This window comes from Aedes aegypti, chromosome 3 (assembly GCF_002204515.2).
Source record: "Aedes aegypti strain LVP_AGWG chromosome 3, AaegL5.0 Primary Assembly, whole genome shotgun sequence".
Lineage (NCBI taxonomy): Eukaryota > Metazoa > Arthropoda > Insecta > Diptera > Culicidae > Aedes > Aedes aegypti.
This window is the reverse complement of record NC_035109.1, coordinates 66,901,157-66,921,098: the sequence shown is the minus strand read 5'-3', so window position 1 is coordinate 66,921,098 and position 19,942 is coordinate 66,901,157. Positions and strand designations below refer to the sequence as shown.

Below are 19,942 nucleotides of genomic sequence, written 5' to 3'. Positions count from 1 at the left end.
TTTTTCACAAAAGCTACACACCGATCACTTAATGCACTATTGAACTTTTGATTTGTATATAAAGCACTCGAAAATACTTAATTTTTATGCTTTAAATCACAAATTAAAATTAATGCACTTTGATTTCCTCGGCAATCACTTTTTATTACGGAGCCAGGTTGCCAGAAAACCATATTCAATTGCGGTGTATTTATTATTCACGATTTAAATTGACAGAAAAAAACGAACATGACTAATTAATTTATTGCAATTAGGCAACAAAGCATGCATTGGTAACAATAGAGCCTTTTAATACATTCTTATTTGAAGATTGTAGTGCATAATCTTTAATATGCTGGGAAACATATAAAATATACGTCTCTCAATAGGTTAACTTTTTTGGCAACACTCCTGTTGTTCTACAGGCAATCAGAGGATGATGTTTTTGTGTCAGGTCATAAGTGCATTGATTTCCAAAGGGTCTATTCTGATTTTCTCATACACTGAGAATAATATGAACGTAAAAAAATGTAAAAATAGCCTGTAGAATTTTCAATTTCGTGTTACCTAGACATTAGGGTGCGGCTTATTTTTCAAAATTTCTCAAAACCAAAAATTCGTGTGCTCTTATGAATTCAAATCATATGAGAAGAGAAACCTCAAAGTTTGAGCCAAAAATATTAAGATTTATTTATTTATTTATTCACCGTCTTTGACTACAGATCACACAGACTGAAAACTTAATATTATGTACTTTACTTAAATTCTATCTCTTATCCTATTAACAATTTAGGGGTGGCGCATGCGTCTTGACGGTGAATTTTCAAGTTATAAAAAATGGTCTTCAGTGAAGTCACCATAACTTCGGTTATTACTTACCAATTTTAAAACCTTTAGCATCATTATTTTCAAAATTAAATTTATGAAAACTTCAAATTTGTCTTAAATCGAAACAAGTCTTTGTTAAAAATAGTTTTTTCGAAATTTTTCTTCATTTTACTGGAAAATTCATACTTGTTTGACCATAACTTCATAAATACTCAACCTATTTCAAATATTAGTACAGTCGAAGCTTATTATAACGACATGGCAAGGGACCGTCGTAATAGAGAAATGTCGTTATAGAGAATAGTGATAACATTAAAATCTTTATCAAGGGACCGACAAATGTCGCTATAGAGAGCTTTTGTCGCTATAAAAGTGGTCGTTATGACGAACTTCGACTGTACTTTTTTTTTCTATCTTTATTAACGAGATTTTTAGCCCTGGGCTAGTTCATCTCGGGACCAACGGCTTTACTACCCTTCCGAAGGAAGTCGTCACTGAAATTTTTAGTGACTATCTCGGGGATGGGATTCGATCCCAGGTCCTCGGCGTGAGAGGCGTGTGTTCTAACCACTACACCAAGTCCGTCCCCCTTCGACTGTACTTGTTTTTGAAGCAGCAAAAAATAGTTGTTACCATCCTGTTCATACAAAAAAGTTGTTACCATCCTGTTCATACAACACATTTTTCTAAAAAAATGGTTTTGGCTTAGTTTTGTAACAAAAACTACCCTAAAACATATTTTTTTAAAGAAAAAATCGAATTTCTTTGGATTGTTTATGTTTTTTCACCATAAATTACATTTTTCCTATAAAACTTGTATTTTTAAAGCATTTTGTTTTAATTACGAATTGAATAGTGCATATATTTTTTAACATGAGCAAAAAAGTTGTATTGTTTCAAAAATTGTTGACAAGTCCTTTTCAAAGGTTTAACAAATGAGGGAAACCAGTTTCAGCTTTAATATTGTTTAACTGACAAAAATTAAATAAAAAAAACTGGCGTTTTTCGTTAAAAATTCATGGTTATGTGCAGTTTTTGTTAAATAACTTGGTCATTTTTTTTTTTTTAGTGAAATGTGGCGTATGAAAAGTATGAAAACAATTAAATAAGCTTCTAAACCATGCAAAAAGATTTGGAATCGGTTGAGTATTCATGAAGTTATGGTCAAACAAAGATATTAATTTAGTAAAATGAGGAAACATTTGGAGTAAACTACTTTTTATTGAAACTAGTTTCTACAAAGTTTTCATAAACTTAGTTTTTAAGATAATGGTGCTGAAAGTTTCAAAATTGGTTCGAAATTACGAAAGTTATAAGTCACCATAGCTCACGGCAATTTTTTATAACTTGAAAATTTACCTTCAAGACGCATGCGCCCTCTCTAAATCTTAATATTTTTGGCTCAAACTTTGAGGTTTCTCTTCTAATATGATTCGAATTCATAAGAGTACAAGAATTTTTAGTTTTGTTAGCTTTTGAAAAATAAGCCGCACCCTAATAAACAGTGTGAGTAGCGAATAGGGGCATGCATGTAACCTATTCAAACGCAGCTCTGAAATTCAAGTATGTAATCCGATAATCGTGTTCCGGGGATTTTTCTTGCAGAGCACAATATTATGAATCAATTAACTATGACGTCACGCTGCAACTTCTAGGCTGGATTCGCACTTGCTACAAGACCATAACATGGCAATTTTTACAGCCGAAATGCTGCCATAGTGAGATTGAATATGTACAAAAAATATTCGATCAAATAATTGAAAACGAAATTAGGAAGCGTCCATTTATGACATAACGTTAAAATGTACAATTTTCGACTCTTCCCCCCTCCGCAACGGTCTTTGCACGAAAAAAATAAATTTTGTGTTTGAGCCGCAACGTTTGAGCCTACTCCCCCTCCCTCTAGAGCTTTACGCAATTTGTGGACGGTGCCTTAGTCTGCATAAATTTAGTGGCGTTGTGTATTCAATTTGACCCTCTGCTATTCTATTTATAACTGCAATTCTGTTCTCAGTGTAGTCTGTATTTTTGTGCATTGGCCCTCTCAACGGGTAGAACATAATGAGTGACGTTTAATTTCAGGATTTGTCAACAAATACGAAATGTTACCAATACATAAACTAGTTTTTGCGCAGTTTTGGATTGCCGAAGTGAACATTTTTGTTGCCGACAATAGTAATTGCATTGCCGATAAAAGAACAAGTGCCTCGTGACTTTGGTGAGGAAACATAGAAGATTTAGAGAATAAAATAGTGTTTTGTGTATTATAATTAACAAATAAAGAGTGCTCAAGTGTAGTTAAGGTGCCTGCTGCTAATTGTTGCGCTCTATTGTTGCGTAAAATTGCCCTCTTAAAAGTTCAGCTGCTTAGGCTGCCGACAATACGTAAGTTCCCCTACCTAGAACCTAAAAAAATTAAATCATTTTTTTTTTGCTCTAGTTACTAATAAAATTACAGATTGGACACTAAATTTATTTGAAAAAGAGTGGAAAGAGGAAGTAATGTAAGGAAGTCAAGAAGGCAATATCGTATGATAAGTAGGCTTAGAAAAAAGGGAGTATGGAAACCAAGAAAAACATACTGTCAGTCATTGATCTAAACTTGGCTTGAACGGACGTTGTTCAAATTACTACACTCAGGAGGCAAGATTGCATTACTGCCTAGCGTCCTGAAGTGAAAAAATGCCAACAAACCCGCATCTTGTCACCTTTATTCACAGAAGAGAGTATCGACGAAGAGAAATCAATCATGCGACTTACGCCCTTATTCTAGCACACGCTTGATTTGTCTGTCCCAATTCACACATCCGTATGAAATAGGTGGCCAAGCTTCTGGTCCATTAGACCATAGCTCATGCAGAGACTGACTAGGGCGTGGCGGGGGTTTAACAGTGGGCTCTGTTGAATATCTAAAAAAGGCCACATATCTGCAAGTAGTTCTGAACAAGCGACCTGGTACCGCTTTCAAAGTGCGTTAACCCCCTGAAGTGCCAATCGGTACATCAGGATAGATGCCAGTAAAATTACTGGTAAAAAACGATTACGGCGCTCAAATAGGACAAGGCAAGGATTTTGGATTGGATCGCGATATTGGGCTGACAGTCGTGTCATTCTGCTCCTTGAGTAAGGAAGGGTGACACCAACTTGAAACGGCGAGTAGGCTCATGGCACGACTTCCTCCGTCCCATTAAAACCTTTCCAGGCCTCTGGATACGTTCGGAAACCGTCCATCTTAAGTGATGAGTAGTTGGCTTGGATGACCATTCCCGACCTGCGCCGATCCGGCCATGAGAATCGTGCATAAGGGATAGAGTCAACCCTAGCATGACCTCTCTGCTTGCCTAGATAACCATGGGATCAGGGATGACGACTACTTACAGCGGTTGACGATAGCGGTCTGGAAGGGGACACTGAAGAATGGAGAGGGTAAACAACATCGGAAAAGGCGCGGCAAATCCGTTTGCCAGAAGCGGGTTGGTACGATATCAAACCGCCAGGCGAATCTTCAGCGTATAGGCCTATATGCTTGCTGGATACGTCCAGCAAACTGGCTTACGAAGCATGAGGAGAATGAGAACAGGCTGTCGAATATGCATTTCGGCTTCCGGCAAGGAAGCTCTACTGCAGACGCCATCCAAACTGTTGTGGAAATCATCAAGACAACTCAGAATCAAAAAAGGAGAGGGAATCTCTCGTCGGCTACGAGAAGCATTTCGCAAAGGCTATTTCTACAGGCTGATACATTCCCGATGTAATGCCGTAGGGTAGTTCCGGGGAAAAAAGGAGGCCAAGGGCAATTCCTATTCTCTGCACATACGAAGAGAATGTAGCTGGTTTTCGAAGGTCGATACGTCCAGTTAACTCCGCACTCCCTGAAATATATTTTTACAAATATTCCTTTTGTTCAAAATACTAATTCACTACTGTAATAGTCTACCGTTTTTGCACAAGAAACGTGAAGGATCAGACGCACAACAATTTATATAGTTAGCTGCAAAATTCAATTAATTTCAAAATTGTTTTCTATCAATCAAAAATCTATTGTATCTCAGTCTAGAATCGAATACTATTAGTTTTTTTCAACACATGGTGAGCATGGGCCGAGTGGTTAGAGTCCGCGGCTACAAAGCAAAGCCATGCTGAAGGTGTCTGTGTTCGATTCCCGGTCGGTCCAGGATCTTTTCGTAATGGAAATTTCCTTGACTTCCCTGGACATAGAGTATCATCATACCTGCCACACGATATACGAATGCGAAAATGGCAACTTTGGCAATGAATGCTCTCAGTTGATAACTGTGGAAGTGCTTATTGAACACTAAGCTGAAAAGCAGGCTCTGCCCCAATGAGGACGTTATTCCAAGAAAAAGAAGAGGAAGAAGAAGAAGAAGAATAATAATAATAATAATAATAATAATAATAAGAAGAAGAAGATTCATTTTATAAAACTCCTCAGCACAGTATTATACTAGGTATTTCAAGTGGCATTTAATTCAACTCCAACCATCATCCAATTCCTATGACATCCTCAACCATTAACATGATTTCACTTGGCCGCTCAACAACCCACTCAATACTTTTATCGCTTTCCGATCCGAGTCGGAAATATTCTGCTCTTTTTTCCCTCGTTCTCCGTTCACAACGACTAAAACGGTCGTCGTCGTCGTCGGCAGACGGCGGACGATGGAGCCGATGATGAGCATGTTTTCTGCAATTGTTCAATCAATCAATTCGAGCCGTATTCAGCGAGCAAAACCGTGACTGCAGTTCCACCGAAATTCCTCTCCTTGGAATCCCCAGATCCAGAACGCAAAGAAACACTTCTGCTAGTTAGGTAGTACTTAACCGCACCAGACTAAGGCGTCGTGTGCTCGTACGTATTTCTTCTCTTTCACGCCCACTTAAGCCCGTAACACTTGCTCACTCAGCGTCAGTCCAACCATTTAACGGAGCAGTTCAAATCTGGCAAATAGCAACGTAATCAGCGATGCCAGATTTTTGGGGCATTGATTTCGTAGATTAGACTTATTGAGGAATTTTTATACATGAGTTGTTATATGAACGCCGACCCAGATAGCCGTAGCGGTAAACGCGCAGCTATTCAGCATGAATATGCTGAGGGTCATGGGTTCGAATCCCGCTGGTCGAGGATCTTATCGTAAAGGAAATTTTCTCGATTCCCAGGGCATAGAGTATCTTCGTACCTGCCACACGATATACATATGCAAAAATGGTTAATCGGCAAAGAAAGCTCTCAGTTAATAACTGTGGAAGTGCTCATAAGAACACTAATCTGAGAAGCAGGCTTTGTCCCAGTTGGGACGTAACGCCAGAAAGAAGAAGAAGAAGATGAACGCCGTGGCGAACAAATACAACTTGTATGCAATTTCTGCCACCTTGCTTGCGAAGTATTACAGTTAGGGCAAACAATATAATTTGGACGTCTATTTGGCATAGAGCATTTTCCAACAAATTTCCCAGTTTAAATCAAAAGAGCGATTCAGTTCGCATGTATTTGGATAGATATGGTTGTTTTACACTTGCATCAACAGCTAGTGCATGAAAAATGTCTTTATTTTGACTCATTAATTTAATTCAATTTAAACAATTCAAACATTTTGTAGTATGTGAACAATAACCATTAAACAAACAGTATCTGAGGCTTTGCCTCCAATCGAATATAAATACCACGGGTCCAAATGTCCAAAAATGTATCTGGGGATTCCAGAGGCGTCGCGTCCACATGTGCAACATGTGCACTGCACAGGTGGCAAATCGTTCATCATAACAACCTACAATTTCTACTATTATTGAAGTACGGTTCTTCAATTCTCTCAATAAAATTTAGCCTATTTCAATTATCTTTATCATTGATCATCGCAATTTACACCTTTCAAAATATTTGTTGTTATATTTTTGGTATTCAAATTAAATGCAAAAGCTGTTTGGTGCGGCGCGAGATCTGTGCCCTAATTTTCCCTACGCGCTCAGTGCGATGCATGCTACGCAACACTTTGTTCCACGCTACACGTTGCTGCTGTGACGATGAAACCCAACGTGTGCACTCTCATCCGGAGACGCGTTGCCTTTCGTCGTACACACAATTCTGTATATGTGGTAGAATGTTTTTTGCACTACAAATGCCAGTGTGTAAGTAGCCAAAGCGTCGACTCTGGCCGGTGCACAGTCTTGCCACATCAATCTGTGCGAGCGTGCGGTGGGAAGACAAGAGACAAATCAATCCACGAGAGAGATCCATTTTGCTTGCTCTCTTTTTTCCTTCGCTCTTTCAACATCACCACGCTTGTGGTGTGGAGTACTGGCGTGATTTTTTAGACGGCTGACGGTAAGAAGTTTCTGTAAGTTTGAGACCCAGGGCCCGCGCGTATTTTTGTACAATACTGGTTAAGAACCTCGCTTCCAGCATACAGTATTAGCGCGGTGGTACTTGTGATGGTCAGTCGGAAGACAATCAGAAAATGAATTCAAAAGCGGTCGTGCCCTCCGTACCGTCATCGTCAGTATAACGCTAGTGGTGTGGTTTAAAAGCGAGCAATTTTCTTGATGCGTGCACCAAGTACACGAAGCGAACGATCTTGTATTAATTCTATGTAAAAATATGTGGGTTATGATCACTAACTCTATATTGCAATATTAGTTAGGATCCAGTGCTTTATAAATCGAAACTGATGACCCGCATAATTTGAATTATTTTCATATGTAATTTTACAATTTCCCCATAATGATGACTAATCGTTAGAAATGAAAAAGTGAGTAAATAAAACTAAACAACCCGATTAGCATCTGCAATCATGTATGTTTTTAATCAACTGAAAGACTAAAAACAAATATATTTGAAAACGAAGGTTAGTAAAGATTGATTATACATTTTATTACCTTAGAAAAAAATGGTTTGAATCCACGGTGTACCTAATAATTACATATATAAAATGACACATATGTTGTTTTCGTTTTTAGGAACTGGGTCGGTTATCAGCACATAAATAATCCAACGTCAAGCAAATTGTAGTTCGGCCGAACTTGAATCGGGTTGGGGTTGAAACTGTGGTTCAGAACAGGTTGCGTCAGTTCCAACCTAGGTTAAAAAACGAATTCAACATAAATTAGAAGTGCACAGGTTGATAATAAGGCCACGCGACGCCTCTGGGGGATTCGCATCAGAAATTTCTGCGAAGGTTTCCTTCGGAAGTTCCTCCGAGAATAGCCTCCAGGTATTTTCCAGGGGATTTTCTCCAGAAATTCCTCCGAAATTTTACTCCGGGGATTTCTTTCAGAGATTCTTCCGGGCGGAGATATTCCCCAAGAACTCCTCCGATGATTTTCTCTAGGAATTTCTCCGGGGATTTCGTTCAGATATTCTTCCGGATTTTTCCTCCAGCGATTTTGTTAATAAAATTCTTTGATTATTTCATCCGGAGAATTCCAGGAACCCAGGATTTTTCTGGGGATTTGAATCGGAAATTTTTGAAGGGATTTCGTCCAGGCATTCCTCTGAGAATTTCCTCTAGGAATGCATCCGTAGGTTTCATTCAGGAATCCGAAGATATCTTCATTCTGAAGATATCTTTGAATAATTCCCTTAGCGATTTCGTCCAGAAGTTCTTCTGGGATATTACTACAGAGAATTTCTCTAAGAATTCCGCTTAAGATTTCCACGAGGAATTTCTCCGGGGATTCACTCCAGGAATCCTTCTTGGAAATTTTCCCAGGAATGCCTCTTAAGATTTCCACTTGGATTTTTTTTTTCAGAAATTACTCCGTGAATTTCCTCCAGATATTTATGCGGTTTTTTTACAGCAATTCCTACGAGATTTGCTCCAGAAACTCCTCCGGGGATTAACCCGGCAATTTCTCTTTAGATTTCCACCAAGAATTTCTCCAGAAATTCCTCCGGAGATTACCTTCTGGAATTTTTCATTGAATTTCCACCATAAATTCCTGTGAGGATTTCTTACAAAATTTCACATAATTTCCACCAGGAATTCATCCGCGGTTTTCCTTCAGAAATTTCTGCAGGGATTGCTCACATTAATTTCTCCGAGATATCCTCCTGGAATTCCTTCGGAGATATGCTCCAGATATTTCTCCGGGATTTCCTCCAGGAATTTCTTGGAGCTCCTCCCGGATTTTATTCATGGTTCCTCCGGGATTCCCTCCTTGGTTGCATCAGGAATTTCTCCGAAGTTTCTCCAAAAATTATTCATCCGGAAATTCCGGAGTCGCTGCAGGAATTTCTTTGTAAGTCCTCCAAGAATTTCTTCAGAGTTCCTCATGGATTTTTTCGGCGTTCCTCCGGGAATTCTTCTGGAGCTCCACCGGGAATTTCTTCAGATATGCAAGAGAAACCCTCTTGGATTTTTATTTCGGAATTTCTACAGCAATACCTCGAAAATCCTCCGGATTTTCACTAGGAATTTTCTTCACGAGTTACTTCAAAAAATTCCTTACATTTCCTCCAAAGCTCCTCATAAAATTTCTCAAGAGTTTCTCCGGGAATTTCCTTTAGACTTTTTTGGGGATTCCTTCAGAGTTCCTCATGTAATTCTTCCGGAGATCCTCTAGGATTTTTCTCAAGTTCTTTCAGATTTTTTTCTAATTTCCTCCGGCAATTCCTCTGGATTTCATTCAGAAATTTCTCGGAACTTCTTCTACATTTTTAACAGAAATTCTTAGAGAGTTTTTCCAAAAAATCATTTGGTGCTCCTCAAGCGGTTGCTCTGGATTTCACCCAGTAATTCCTGGAAAGTTCTTTCGGAGTTCCACTGGGAATTCCTTCCAACATCCTCCATAGTTTCTCCAGGATTTTCTCCGGAGTTCCTCTAACAATAATCCCGGAGTTCTTCCAGAAATGCCTTCTGAGTATTTTTAGAAATACATCCGGAGTTTTTTCCAGAAATGCCTCCGTACCCGAGGAGGAATAAATAACTCGTAACAACATATGAATACCATATTTTGGCATCATACCATTATTAGGTATTGTTCAGTAATCAATACCTCAATTTGGTATTATAATGGTATTGGAAAAACTGTTTAAAAAATAATCAAAAATACTTCATTGAGGATTTCGACAGCTATTGAGGACTGCTTGAGGTATTGAACTACTATTGAAAAATTGCTCTTTTATATATGAAAATCCATCACGTATTATTTAGGTATTACAATACCTGATCTAATTATCAGTTTAGTGTTAATAAAACATGCATGAGATATTATTTGAGGTATTTTACCTCTTATGCAGGACTCATTCATACCTCATTCAGGTTGTGAGTGTTGGAAAATATCTGGTATGGAATACCTCAGTTTGGTATTCAGTAGCACTTTTCTTCTGATCGGCTAGTTCCTCCAAGAATTGCTCCGGAGTCCCTCCAGGAATTCCTTCAAAACTCCTCCGGAAATTCCTTCAGAGATCCTCCCAGAATTCTTTCCGAACTTCACCGGTAATTCCTCATGAGTACCTCCAGAAATTTCTCTGAAATTCTTTCAGTAATTCTTCTGGTTTTTATTCAGGATTTCCTCCGAAGTTCCTCCAGAGCTCCAACAGGATTCCCTTTGGATTTCCTTCATAGTTGCTTTTGGAATTTTTCCGTAGTTCTTTAAAAAATTCCACCAGGTTTTTTTTCCGGATTTCAACCATGAATTCCTCCGCATTTCCTGCAGCAATTCTTCTGGAAATTCATTCTTACGCAATTTCACCGGAAATTCATCAGGAGCTCCTCCAGGAACTCCTTCAGAGTTCCTCCGGGAATTCTTTCAGAGTTGCCTCGGAAATTCCTCCAAGAATATTTTCAGAGTTCATCCAACGATTCCTTAAGAGTTCCTCAAGGAATTCCTCCAGACATCCTCTGGGAAATCCTCCAGAGCTCAACCGAGAATTCTTCCAGAGTTCCTGCGAGAATTTCTTCAGAGTTACTCCGGGAATATCTACGAAAAAAAAGTCTTTGAAATCCCTCCAAGATTTGTTTTGGAGTTTCTTCAGGAATTCTTTATGAGTTTTTCCAGTGATTCTTTCAGAGTTTTTTCAGTGGTTCCTTCAGAGTTCTTCTAGAAATTCCTCCATGAATTCTATCAAAACATTTTGGCGGATATTCCTCCGGAGCTCTACCGGTAACTCCTTTGGATTTCCTCCATAGACATTTCTTCCGGGAATTCCTCCAGAGTTCCTCATAAAATTTCACCGGGAATTTCCTGTAGAATTTCTTAAGGAATCCCTCCACAATTCGTGTAATTCCTTCGGAGTATCTTTAGGATTTTTCTTAAGTTCTTCCAGAAATTTTTCCTGATTGCCTCTGACAATTCGTCTAGATTTCATCCAGCAATTCTTCGGAATTTCTTCTGGATTTTACTGGATTATTCCTTGAAGTTCTCCAGAAATTGCCCGAAGTCCTTTAAGAAAATTCCATGAAGATCTTTCTGCAGAGTTTCCCACGTTGTCCTCCAATGATTTCTCCGGAGTTTCTCTGAAAATAATTCAGCAGCTCCTCCAGCAAATCCTTCGGAGTTCCCCAGGAATATTTAAAAAGTCCTCCAAGAATTTCTTCAGAGTTCCAAAAGGATTTTCTTTGGAGTTCCTTCACATTTCCTCCGGGAGTTCCATTGGTGCTCCATCGAGAAATCCTTCAAATTTTCGCCATAGTTCCTCCAGAAATTTTATCGGAGTGTCTCCAGGAATTCTACAGAGTTACTTCAGTAATTCCGCAAAAATATTCCTGAACCCACTAGGAATTCTTCTGGGGTTACTCCGACCATTTTCCTAGATCCTCCAAGAAATACTCCAGAGTTCCTGCGGGAATTTATCAAGAGTCCAAGGACTTCTCCGAAATTCCTACAGAGCTCCTCCTCGAATCCCTCCGGAGTTTCTCTTGGATTTCATCCAGCAATTCCCGGAAGTTCAACCGGAAATTGCATCGAAGTTCTTCCGCAGCACCAGCTCTTTCGACTATTAGTAAATATCAGGTGGAAAATTCTAGCTCCGGCAATAAACTGTAGAATATTGCTGGTTCAATACTATTTGTTTGTTTTTGTTGATCACATTCGAAATGGATAAAAAAATTGAATAACCCGTGCACTTGGGTGCGGTTTGGTCTATTTTTTCAGGTCTAATTTGGTCCATTTTTAAAAAAAATTTGGACCGAAAAATGGCCCACCGGTGAAGTTGCCCAAAGGTTTAAACCGAACGAAGTTTGATAATGGAACGATCCAGTTTATTAATTTTCACAAACAGGTCAATCTGGTCGTTGCTACACTGAAAACAATCCACACGTTCGATCCAAATTCTTTTCATCGTGGATCTATCGTGCCGAATGGCATAGTTCCTGCAGGAATTTCATCGGAGTATCATCAGTAATTCCTCAGAAATTCCTGATTCCACTAGGGATTCTTCTGGAGTTACTCCAAGAATTTTCCTAGATCCTCCAAGAAATCCTTTAGAGTTCCTCCGGGAATTTATCAAGAGTCCTAGAACTTTCACCGAAATTCCTTCAGAGCTCTTCCTTGGATCCCTCCGGAGTTTCTTCTGGATTTTATCCAGTAATTCCTGGGAAATTCAACCGAAAATTGCTTCGAAGTTCTATCGCAGCACCCGCTCTTCCACCTATCAGTAAATATCAGCATCAGGTGGAAAATTCTCAATATTGGCAGGTCCATTTTTGATTGGACCAAGAAATGGACCACCGGTGAAGTTGCCCTAAGGTTTAAACTGAACGAAGTTTGATAATGGAACGATCCAGTTTGTTAATATTCACAAACAGGTAACTGGTCGTTGCTACTCTGAAAATAATCCACACGTTCGATCCAAATTCTTTCCGATGAGGATCTGTCGCCAAATCAAAATTTTTTGTATGAAACATTAATTTTTTCTATATGGCAAGAAATGTGTTTTCAAACCCGGCCAATCTCCCCGCTCTCCCCTCCCCTAAATTCTTACGTAATTAATTATCGAACTCTTAAATGCAATTACTACATCTACATACGACGACTAATTAGCTCCAATTGTGAAAACAATGCTTCAGTTTGACTGAAAATTTATGAAATCCATTACACACATTAGTACTCCTTATTGGAAAATTACGTTATTTTTATGGAAAGTTTTACTTAAATATTGGAATTTTCTACAACATTTTCATGTATTGATTGTCATTTTGAATTGCTCAATTGGGTTTGTTTATTGCAACTTTCCATTTACTGCTATTGCTCTTTTTGATTTTTTGAATGGAAATTTTTGATTTGTTGTGGGCGAATTATTATTTATTTATTGCAAATTTTGGCTTTTTTTGTGGAAAATTTATAATTATTTCTTGCTTTTTGTGAAGAAAATAGGGACATTTTGAGGTTTTTAAATGTAAAATTCGATATTTTTTAGTGAGATTATTGTCGATTCTACTGCACTTTTGAATCTATTTATTGCTCAAATTTTTTTTTATTTATGGAAAATTTTGTTTTTTTTATGCACTTCTTTATTTTTTTATGTAAATTTTTAACTTTTCTGTTGATTTTACCCTTGTTTCTTTACTGGCAAATTTTGCATTTTTTATGGAAATTTGATATTTTTTTATGGGACGTTAATATTTTAGCCATTTTGATCGACTCGACTTGTAAAAGAGACTCCTTATGTCCTCTAGGAATTCATCCATTGATTCTTACATAGATTTTTCTAGGATTTCAATCAAAACTAAGCTTAGAAATCCTTTTCTTCAAGAGTTCAATTTATAATTTTGTAGAAATAACTTATTAATCACAGAGATACTTCCACGGATTTTATAGAAACTCCAAAAAAGATTTTAGCCAGGATTTTTTCAATAATACCTTTCAAGAGTTACCTCAGCGATTTCCCATAAGATTCTTTCAAAGAATTTATCCAGGATTATCTCTTGCGAATTTTCAACTTCTTTTTCAGGTATCTTTGGTGAAATTTTTGAAAAAAATAACCCTGAAAATATTTCTACAGGTAATCATGAAGGAATCTTAAATGAACCTTATGTAGAAATCCCTAGTGAATTCCTGCAAGAACCAAGATAATTATTGGAAAAAATCCATATAAAAATCTGGATATCTGGAATATTGTTCAGAATTTTATGAAATTTCGTTTTGAAAAACATAGGACATCGCTGAAAAAAGTGTATTGTTCGAAGGATTTACTGGAGTAATTGTTGTATTATTTGCAGTCGTGAAACCTTTAATAATACAGGATTTACAAGAGTAATTGCTCGGGAAATATTTGTAATGACTGCATGGATAATTTATGCATAAAATCAGCATAGGAACCCATGAGGAGATTCATATTGGGCTTTCTGAAGAAAATAAATCCCTAAACGATTTTTTATTTCAATTGGGAACAAATCATGAAACAACCCTTTGATAATTTTATTGGAAGAACTCTTGTACAAACTGCAGAAATCGGTTGAAAAATATCTAGAAAAATAACTGGATAATTCCTGGGATTTTTTTTGAGTAATTTCTTGTGGAAGATAATGAAGGTAGTAGCGTTGACGAGTGCCGGCCAATTTCCTGTAGAAAATCCTTTAAGCATTCTTGGTAACATCACCACAAGAACTCTTGGAAGAATTAATGAAATTGAGGTCTATGGTGTTAGTGCCAAAACTTATGTTAAATTATGTTCGTTTTTCATAAGTTTGTACCCAGGCTTCCGAATTCTCACTCACTCTCACGATAATGGATTTATCCCTCACAGCAATTTTCAGCGATTAGCTGCCTTGCGATATTATCCGTCCACAAAACAAAGCGAAAATAGATAATTGCACATTTCCGCAGCTGTGAGAAGTTTGTTTTCTCTTTCTCCGATCCATGGAGAACTTTTCCTGTATCCATCGCCACAAGCAGCAGTTGCTTTTAAGCACCAAATTAACCACCCCTTTCGTCAAGTTGGTGTGGTAGCATGGTTAGCGTGCACGCATCGCAGTTGTTTTTAGCAATGTTCTAGGTTCGAATCCCGTCGCCGGCACTAGTTTTTGTTTATCCACATAGTGATAATTCTCGGGAGCAGTTGGTGAGCGAAAATATGATGGAGTGAAAAATATATTATCCCCGGAGTGGAATGATTTTCGGTTATCCACCATCGTAGCTCCGGGGAAAATTAGTGTGAGCGATAAAAGATGTTCACGTGAGGAAGCGAAAAAAGCATTCTCCTTACGTGCGAAAAATCGTAGATTTCGCATCATTGATACGAAAATTCAGAACCCTGTTTGTACCTATTCGTAATAGACTCGATTAGGGGTATCCAGTTTTTGACGTTGGATAACGTCTTACGGCAACATATGGGGGTACAATTCAGAAAAACGAAAAATTGAGCATGTAACGAAAAATGGTCAGGTTTTGACCGCTAATAACTCAGTCATTTATCGATAGATTTTCAATATTTATCCATGAATCGATTGGAAATTTATCTACGCGTCGATCCAAATGGAGGACACTATTGATTATTAGCAACAAACTATTGAAATATCGTAAAACGTTGACCCCTTTCTTATCTAACCAATCACGTTCAAGCACATTTTTCGGTTCCGCTTCCCACTATAAAAGTGCACCGCACCCTGCTTCTTCCCTCATTCTTCTTTTTGCCGTCAGACTGTGAACACGGTCGGCGAGCAAATTTCGAGAGTCATTCGCGTCCTCAGTTCAGTTTTCAATAGGACGCGAATACAACACGCATTAGAACCGAAGAACCACGCATTTCGGAGCCGCAGCAACTGAAGCCGCTCATTTGAGTGCACCAGCCAGCATAATCGTTTTCAGCCAGAAATCGTCGCTACAGCCAGTGATCCGCTGTCATTGCCATGCGGGAGGCTAGCGCGGTCATTCTGGTTCATTAGATCGAGCGGCACAGCCGTCACCGTCCGTGTAATATTCCCTAATTTGTACGAGATGGCTGAAGAAAATCGACCAAAGCCGCTTGTTGAAGCGCACATCGTCATTCGCACCGCTAATCTCATCGGGCGAGGAGGATTGAAACCAGTGCGCCGTCAAAATGTGTCCGTGTTACGCAAATTCAACAACTCAATCGGCCCTTTTGAGAGCCAACAAATGTGTTTTAAAGAGTTATTTGTATAATATTCCCTAATGTGTTTACCACATACTTGCTATAATCTCTTAATTCATCTCATAGCATCATACAATAATTGATTTATTACGAATAATTGACAATACGGCAATTTGAAGCTGTTTCCGAGGATGCTGCTGCAGTTCCTTCGGGTTGCAATAACAGCATAATGCTAATCTGTACATCCCTTACACAGACATCAGTTTCATATAGCCTATTTCCCAGATAAGAAAACGAAGAATATGAAAGGAGGAGCATCATCTGCTATTCTAAGGGTATAAAGCATCCCTCCTTCGTTGAATCTGGTTTCATTCTGTTTTCGCTTTCGAGCTGGTAAGAGCTCCTCCAAACCTGCTCAGCTCCTCGCCACCAGAGGCAAGCTGTTGTACGAGATGGCTGAAGAAAATCGACCAAAGCCGCTTGTTGAAGCGCACATCGTCATCCGCATCGCAAATCTCATCGGGCGAGGAGGATTGAAACCAGTGCGCCGTCAAAATGTGTCCGTGTTACGCAAATTCAACAATTCATCAATCGGCCCTTTTGAGAGCCAACAAATGTGTTTTAAAGAGTTGATTGTGTAATATTCCCTAATTTCCCCTTTTCAGGGCCACAAAATCAATGAAAAAGAGTTATTTTGAATTAATACATTTGAAAAACAATTCTTCAATATAATCGCTTAAGCTTCTGAATACATGTAAAGTGATTATTTTGTATTAACACAAAATAATAACACACAATGTCTATAATAAATCAGAATTGACATGCAACAAATAGTGTGAAAATTAATTGGATTTTTAGCAAAAGAAATGTTTCATAAGTTTGTGACTGTCTCAAGCCAGCAAATAGAAGAAGCTAACGTTATCCAACGTCAACTTGGCGGTCGTATCTCGGAAACAACCTCTTACTTTTTACATATTCTGCATCTACGTTAAAAATTTAAGCAGAATCCAAAATTTCAAAAATTTTCTGTACCCTGGAACTATTTTAAAAACGCTGCTGAAATTTGTTAGCACATCACTTTCAATCACCCTCGGCAAACTTTACTTCAAGACGTCGTATACTTTTCAATCATTTATTATATCAAAACAAACCCAATTTCTCAATAGATTATTGGTTACGCTCTGATCCAACTAATTAACTTGACTCTCACTTTTCTTTAGTATTTGGAAAGACTAAAGAAAACTGTCTTTTTGTCTTTTAAGGTGAAGATGAATTGAAGCCGAACCATAAAATTTCAAGAGCACAAATCTGGAGAACCAAACTCCGTTTAAGCTGAAAACTTAATCGATTGGTCACTAGCTAGTGGTGACAAATCGATTTAGTTTTTTTTTTTATCTAAAACGGGTGTTTGGTTCTCCAGATTTGTGCTCTTGAAAATTTTAAGTTTAGCTTCGATTCCGTAGATTTCGGTAACAAAAAGTCGATTTTCATAGATTCATAAAAACTTCAATTCCGCAGAACTACAAAAATTTCAAAATATCTGGCATCACTGGCAGCAACAGCTCGAACTCAACTAAAGAGGCGGCGGCAATATTGGAGAAGTCATGTTTCGTTTCACACTCAAGTGTGCCGAATCCGTTACCCTTCTTCGCCTTCCCCTTCTGCAGGAACCGGTGATTTACTTCTCAAATCGATCTCGACTCGCTCACACCACGGGCAATGACTCAGGCGGAGCTCCTATTTGTACCTTCTGAGCAAATTTGGAAATTCGAAATTGAGAATGAATCCGCTTATTAGACGCTTCGGTAATTCGCTGCACTTCATGGCGGCAGTGATTTTTGAAGTGGGTGAGCCTTGCGATTAAACACTTGTTTTATGGAAATCACTACCGACTATGAAGAGAAACGATAGATGGCACATCGAGTAACCGCACAATTCATTTTAATTAACTAATTGATAGCACTTTCAAAGGGAGTGCTACGAGGAGTCAATTAGTGCTCTTCACCAACTCACGTGCACTTGCATTCATTCCACTGAGCTGAGCAAACAATAACTGCTCTCGCTCTTCAAAAAAAAAAAAAAAACACATCGATTCTCCATAATCGGTAAAAAAACACACTCGAAAAAATAAACAATAGCAAAACGATTGGTGTGAACAATCCCCACAATATGTTAAACGCTTCTCACCTCTCTCTCTCTTCACGCTCTTCCTCCACTGCGCCTCACAGATGGCGCTTCCGCTGAAAAAAGCAACCTTGTCGCCGTTACGACAGATCTTCGTGTCTACCCACAGGAGAGAATAAAATTCACACTTTACCACACACACTGATTGGCCTTTCTCTCGTTTCCTCACGATCCCTTCCTCCGACCGAAATTCCCGAAATTTGTTGTCACAATCTAAACTCTCCGCAGAAAAGACACACTTTTGCGCATTTGCATAACAATCATACCAACTGTAGAGGTACACAGAAAAGCGCGCGCGTGCTGCTCAGTGCTCACATACGTTACCCCCAGGGGTAATTTGCACTAGGTGACACCTTGGTCATTTACCCGAAAAAAAATCGCCACCAACAACTCCGGCACCGACTGTGATCGAATCAAATTGACGACCCCCCGCACTCCACCAGCACACCCCTGCGACGGCAATTGACACACCCCTTGCCAAGATGGTTGGCGCTGCTGCTGCTGATGATGATGATGGCCGCGAACCGTCGTAAATTATAACACAAACACGAGCTGTGAAATGCGTGAATGCGCGCGTGACACTTGCCAGGAATTCCGACGAACGAACGAATACGCTGATTAGTTCTGCCTGAGCACAGACTCCGGACGACGTGGATGAACGCTTCCGATGGGTTCGAAAGTACGACTGAGGGCGCGATTTGCGCCTATGTGTGCCGGTATGCTCTCACAATGTGATGTGCTATGGTTTGCTCAGAAGAGCGAACGGAGCACGAAGCGTGTTCGGAACACGCCGATTATCGGGAGCTTCGGAAGTGCAAGAGCTACGGATTGAGAGCAGAGAGCGATGCGATTCACGTGTGGTCCTGGCGAACGACGTAATATAAACATTGGGTAATGTTGTCTGGAAATGCTTGAATTTGATCTAATCATACATTGATTGCTCTAATTTCACAAATGTTTCACGATTTTATTGAAAACTTGTAAAAATATTGTTCAACAGAGACATGGGAGTTCACTAAACTCAATGAAGTCGACGTGACGTGAGAAAGTGTGCGTGCAAACGCCCAAAGCCTTTGTTGGTAAACAGAGAGAAAAAAAGATGGCCGCCGTGCTCAATTTTATTTCAATCGCTCGCTCTCCATTAAATGATTGTTATTATTTCTCTTTTCTCTCTGACATTGACAGTCAATAAAAGAAAAAAAAACGCTTGGAAATGACAGCACCACCAAATTCAGATGGGGATAGGTATGTGACATGGATTGTTAAACATTTTTTACTGTTTAGATTTAAAGCAAAAGTCATATCCGATAGTATAGATTATTTTCAGTTGCATTGCAAGTAATAAACCTCGTTTTAATCCAGTAAAGACTGCGTAGCCGTTAAATCTGAAGGATGTAGTGTTACAGTCGAACCCCCGCCATATCTAATCAACAAAGTTCAGAATTCTTCCGATGCTCAGTTTTTCGAAAAGGAAAGATAATATATTAAGAAAAAAGTGAAGAGTTTGGAAAAAGACTGCGTGCACGTTGAAAAAATCGATTTATTCGAAACTTCATTGCGTGATTTGAACCAAACTATATCTCACATGAAAATTCAAGTCCTGTTCTGCATTCTTGGCGGATGAGATCACTAAAATAAATGACAGTTTGAATTTCATGGGAACTTCAATGAAATCAGTATTTTATGAAGCTTTGGCGACCTCTGACTCAAAACTGACGTGCCACAGACAAAATTTTTAAAAAAATGGCAAAAACCCAATTTCCAAAATTTAATTATAAGTTGGAAAACAAAGTCAGAAAGGCGTGTAAAAATCAAATACAGTGGCCCAATTTCATATTCGTACAGGATACTGTTTCCACATCAAGTTAGTAAAAAACTATTAAATGAAGTATTGAGCTACAAATTCTTCATCCACATTGAAGGTAACAGGTGTCGTCTATT

General features: G+C 38.7%; 1 protein-coding gene across 11 annotated transcripts in view; it reads right to left on the bottom strand.

Annotated features, from left to right (window-relative positions):
- Nucleotides 1-18,706, bottom strand: part of LOC5573338 (protein groucho) — a 664,800-nt gene extending 646,094 nt beyond the window's left edge. For all 11 annotated transcript variants that reach the window (XM_021849485.1, XM_021849489.1, XM_021849496.1 and 8 more), the window contains exon 1: nt 18,005-18,706. The gene's annotated coding sequence lies outside the window, so the exon portion shown is untranslated. The remainder of the gene's footprint in view (nt 1-18,004) is intronic.
- Nucleotides 18,707-19,942: the final 1,236 nt, after the last annotated feature.